This window comes from Quercus lobata, chromosome 3 (assembly GCF_001633185.2).
Source record: "Quercus lobata isolate SW786 chromosome 3, ValleyOak3.0 Primary Assembly, whole genome shotgun sequence".
NCBI classification, from domain to species: Eukaryota; Viridiplantae; Streptophyta; class Magnoliopsida; order Fagales; family Fagaceae; genus Quercus; species Quercus lobata.
The window spans coordinates 25532650-25538649 of record NC_044906.1 but is presented as its reverse complement, the minus strand read 5'-3'; positions in this window follow the sequence as shown (position 1 = coordinate 25538649).

The following is a 6000-nucleotide window of genomic DNA, read 5'->3' as shown; positions in this document are numbered from 1 at the left end:
ACTCCATACGGGCAACTAGAGCAAATGTTTCATCATAGTCTACTCCTTCCATTTGTGAGTATCCTTGAGCTACAAGCCGAGCCTTGTTGCGGATCACATTGCCCTCCTTATCAGTCTTATTACGGAATATCCACTTTGTACCAATGATGTGTTCACCCTCCGGTCTAGGTACCAAGGTCCAAACATCATTCCTCTGAAACTGAAGAAGTTCATCATGCATTGCTTTGACCCAACTTTCATCCTGAAGAGCTTCCTCAACTTTTGTGGGTTCAACCTGTGATAGATAACAAGAATAAGACACAAAGTTAGCAACACATTTATCAACAGTTCGTTTCCTTAATGTGAGTTCATTAATATTTCTCACAATATCTTCTAGAGGATGATTTAATTTAACCCTGGATGAAGGTCTTTTCTCTTCATGAGACTCAGAATCTGGTGAAGTGGGTATGTCTACAGAATCTTCCAAAACACTAGGAGTACTAGGAGTACTTGGAGATGCAGGTTCTTGTTCAATAAGTTCTTGAACTTCATTTGGCTCAGGAGGAAGAATTTCTTTGGGTAACTCCTCAATACCTTTCTGAGAACTAGAATCTAAAGACTCATCAATAACAACATTCACTGTCTCCATTACCTTCATAGTTCTCTTGTTGTATACCCGATAAGCCTTGCTTATGGAGGAGTAGCCCAAAAATATACGTTCATCACTCCTAGAGTCAAACTTTCCCACATTCTCTCTATCCTTGAGGATGAAACAGGTGCTTCCAAAGATCCTGAAGTACTTCACATTCGACTTCCTTCCTTTCCATAACTCATATAGAGTCTTCTTGGTACCGGGTCTGAAGTGCACCCTATTAACTGTATGACAAGCGGTGTTAATAGCTTCTCCCCACAAGTTTCTGGCCAAATCCTTGTTGTAAAACATGGCTCTGGACATCTCCTGAATAACTCTGTTCTTCCTTTCTACAACACCATTCTGCTGAGGAGTAATAGAAGCAAAGAATTCTTGAGATATGCCTGATCTTTTGCAAAAGGACTCCATATATGAGTTCTCAAATTCTTTACCATGGTCACTTCGAATTCGATCAATCTTTAGGTTCTTCTCATTCTGCAATCTTGTGCATAAGGCTTCAATGTGCTCAAGAGCATCAGACTTGGATCGTAAGAGAATGACCCAAGTGTACCTAGTAAAGTTGTCCACCACAACCATGATGTATCTCTTACCACAAGAGACTCGGTTCTAGTTGGACCCATAAGATCCAAATGTAGAAGCTCCAATGGCCTAGATGTAGCTGATGTCTGAGTGCTTGGATGCTTAGCTTTTGTCTGTTTCCTAAGCTGACATGGTCCACACACCACATTGTTCATTCTACTAAGCTTTGGTATACCCAAGACTGATTCATGCCTAGATACAATAGAAAGATCTTTGTAACTAGCATGTCCCATCTGTTAATGCCATAAATCGTCATTTGGAAAACGAATGCTGTTGCACACAATATCAGCATTAGGAACCAAACCATAACAGTTGTCTAAAGTGCGAACACCACTTATGAGGTTCTTTCCAAACTTATCCATGACAAGACATTTTCCCTTTAAGAATAGTACTATGAAGTCTTGATCACATATCTGACTTATGCTTAACAGGTTCACCTTTAGACCTTCTACATAGAGGACATTTACAATGTCTGGCAGTCCAGGTAGAGAAATAATTTCCTTTCCTTTAATTTGAGATTTGCTCCCATCACCAAAAGTGAAATTGCCACCCTTTTTAGACTCGAAAGTCTTGAAGAGAGATCTGTCTCCAGTCATGTGTCTTGAGCAACCGCTGTCGAAGTACCACAAACATGTGTCCATAACTTTAAATGCGGATTTCATCATAAAACACACTTCATGTGTAGATGACAGATCAGTGGGAATGGTGCTTTCTCTCATCTGCCTTTTTCGAGCTAAGCCTTTAACTTTTATTCTTCTCAGACGAACTCCTTTGCACATTTTCATTTTGAGACAGTTTAGTTTCTTCTTAGCCAAACTGAGATCTTTTTCAATAGTCATCATAAGAGAATTCAAATAACTTTTAGACTTGTATTTTCTGAAACACTCAATCAAAAGGAGATTAGAAAAACAACAAGTATTTGAAAACAAAGATCTCTTCAAGCCGGTTATAACCATGACAACAGGGGTCAATGGATCAACACAGCAAAGATTAAACCCTAATTAGAGTGCGCCTGCTCTGATACCACTTGATAGGCCACAAACTGAATGACCCCTTGTGATAGAAATTAATTAATTAATAAGCCAAGTTATTAATTAATCAATTTATCATGCAAATGCGTGGTAGCACAAACAAATCACCAATAAACTAATTATGCAGTGGAAAATAAATAATATGGTGATTTGTTTACGAATGGGGAAAACCTAACAGCAAAAAAACCCCACTGGATGATTTTCAGGTCACCACTCCCGAAACTCCACTATTATCACAACAAGCGGTTACAAGTAAAGGAATCCCAAGTACCTTACCAACCTACAGTTGAACCCTTACCTCAATACCCAATTGGGCTTGTTCTGTAGTGACAGTTCCCATTTCGATGCACGACTCCCAAGTACGTGATTAACCAATTGCGCAGATCCTAGTACGCGACTTCAATCACCAACTAAGAAGGTTGTTAGTTACAAAGTTCTTTAGTTCATCCACACGATAAAGATCAAGAAGATGCTTGGTCACAAAACCCTACGGTGCACATACACAGCAACTTCTTCAAGAGAAAGAGATGAACTAGGGCAAGAACTTTGTCTCCGGTCACAATTTGCTTGAACAGAGTTTGCTCAATGCTTGTGCAACTTATGAACTGTTTGACGGCCCTTAAAACAATCCTTTTATATGTCTAAGGTTAGGAGAAAAGAAAGGCCAAAGACAAATTCATGGATCCCAAGAAAATCATATTTGAATTCTGAAAATCTTAAACCTAGACAGATAGAAGGTGTCGAGCAGCTGTCGAGTAGGTGTCGAGCACACCGAATGCAGAACAGCTTTCTTAAGCTCGATAGATACAGCTGTCGAGCTTTAATGATTTTGCACTATAAACTTGTTTTCTTGGACAGACTTGAAGGCTTCAATACTTGATCTTGAAACATGATTTCTTGAAGTATTTAAACACATTCTAAATCTACCCAAATACAAGTAAAGTTCGTTTTGTCAAAGGATAAGTCAATTACATAAAATCATGACATATGTTCTTAACATGTGAAACACATATGTCCTAACAGACACTAATCTTTGCATTTGTCTAAATAATTGGTACTATGGAGTACTTCTAATACAATAATTAAGAGTACTTTCTCTACAAAAACTACAAATTTGTCCACCCAAAAGGATTTAAATACTAAAAAAATTTAGTAAAGTCTCAATGTTTAACATATAAATAGATCACTAAAAATAGGTAAATTCTAACCTGCAATACAACTAATAATTAACCCAAATCAAATCAAACCAATAGGATTAAGAAAAAGAACTTGTGATTGAAAATTGGAATACCAAAATACCTAAAAATGCATAAAAGTCGATACAAATTTTGTGAAAAGAGAAACAAATGTGATGTGACAGTTATATCAAAAAAAAAAAAACCCATTAGCGGGGAAAAAAAAAAGAAAAAAAAATTGGTTGAAATAATATAAAAATCCACCAAATGGAGAAAAAAATTAGGGGTGAGAGAGAGAGAATTGTCTTTTTTTGCCATAAACAACTTGGAAGGAATAGGGGAGAAAGGTGGAAATGAAGTAAAAAGAAATTCGTAAGAAAATTAAGATGGAAGAGGAAGGGTGGAAGTAAATGAAAGGTTGAAAAAAAATGAAACTGTAGAAACTAAAAAAATATAAATGAGAAAATTTTAAATTTATAGTATAGATATATATGTATAGACATTGTTTTTGTATTTTGATTCTTCATTGATTTTATTATTTAGTTATAAACATCTAAATTAAAGTAGATGAATATGTAAATACAAAGTTATATGTAAAATTGAAACTGTCCAAGACGAATGTGTAAAGTCAATCTATTACAAAATTTTGGAATAAAAAATAAATAAGAAAATAGTGATTATGTGGCCAATGATGTGATAAGTAAGGTGATGCAACATGAGTATAACAACAACAAATGTTATGCTTCAACTTATATATATATATATATATATGTATGTATGTATGTATGTATGTATGTATGTAGACCACTCTACAACATGTACAATTTGTGGAATTATTTATGTATTAGGCATATTAAAATCTGTAAAACTTGTTAATTTATAAGTATGGTATCAAAAAACACAATAAAATTCTAATAGTAGGATATTACGATTTAATTGAGTTTTTAAATTAATTAGTTGCGAACTTTCGCATTGCGTGTGATAATTTTTTAGGGTTGTCTCATTAAATTTATTTTTTACAATATGGACTAATTTAATGAAGAGTAATGTATTTCATGATCATATTTTCATTTATTATAAGAACAATCGCAAATGTAATTAATATATATAATTGTTGTCATACTGAAATGACAATACAATTTTTTCTCAGAAATTTAAAATGTAAGTTAGCGAAAATATTCATTTTTTCAATAAAATTTATTTATAACATTTTGTGTATCATTAAAAACTATATAGAATTTGAAAATTATTATTTTTTTAGTTCTAAACAAACTTTCTCAAACCCAATTTTTTCTACCTTACAATCCAAAACACTGAAAAACATATCTCAAGAATTAATAAAACTCAACAAAACTAAAATTCAAAATAAAAAGAAAACCGAAAAGTAGAACTCACATCAAAGTCAAATCCCTTCTCCCGAATATGTTAAACATAAAATGTGATGTAATCAAGCCTAAATATCCAATGCAAAATTATATTCAAATTTTTTAATAGGACTTTGAAGTCACACAATAGAAATAAGTGGCTAATCCCAAACAAAAGTGACGGTTGTAGCTTTATACATGATGATGATAATCTAATTCAAGAGTATGAATCCAAAGAGGATAAAAGCGATGTTATGAATTTCGTTCCATTCCAACCATAACAGATAGAATTTCTCATACCAGTACACAATTCAGAACCGGAATACCCCTATGTTCCACCTCAAATCAAAATCTGGCCAGTTTTAGGGTGTTTCAGTCATTCTGATGAGTTTTTGCCAATATTGGCCGAAATTAAAGATTCTACTGGCATGCATTTTGGGTTCACTTCACATTTCACATCAGATTGAAGAAGAAGAAGAAGAAGAAGAAGAAGAAGAAGAAGAAACATAAGCTTCACATCAGATAAAAAAAATTAAAAAAAATCAAGTCATTGTGAACAAAACTCACTTCTAGAGAGATAAAGTGAGAGTGTGAGACTTTTATCAATTTATGAGACTTTGAAAAAAAACTTTGGAATGTGATATTTATAAGTCCAATGCATGTGGGTAGTTGGTGCTTTGCAGCCTTGATAGGAGTGGAGCTTCCTAGAAGCTTCGTAATTATAAAAGCATTCACATCTAGTATTTAACAAATATTCTATTTTACCATCTCAAAACTAACTTTATCAATTATAAAGTACCATTTTATAATACACCCAACATCTCATTTCTTATTTATATCAACTATTCATTAAAATATTAATTTCACAACCTCTTTCTCTCTTCCTCTCCTTTTTCTCTCTTTTCCCTCTCAGTCTCTCTTCCTCTTCATTATATGTGTCTAAAAGATCACCACCACCATAAAATATATTTTAAAAATCCAGCCACCATCAAGAGAGAGAAAAAAAAAACTAACACTACCCTTCACATCCTAGCAACCCACCACATCACCAGCCAGCAACCACCACCACAACCACAATAGCCACCACCACACCACCACCATGCCAACCACCAAAACCCATTAAAAAAAATCACCAAACCCACCACCAACAACAACCACCACAAGAAACAACCACCACAAAAACCACCAAGAAAAAGAAAAAAAAATCACAACCAACAACC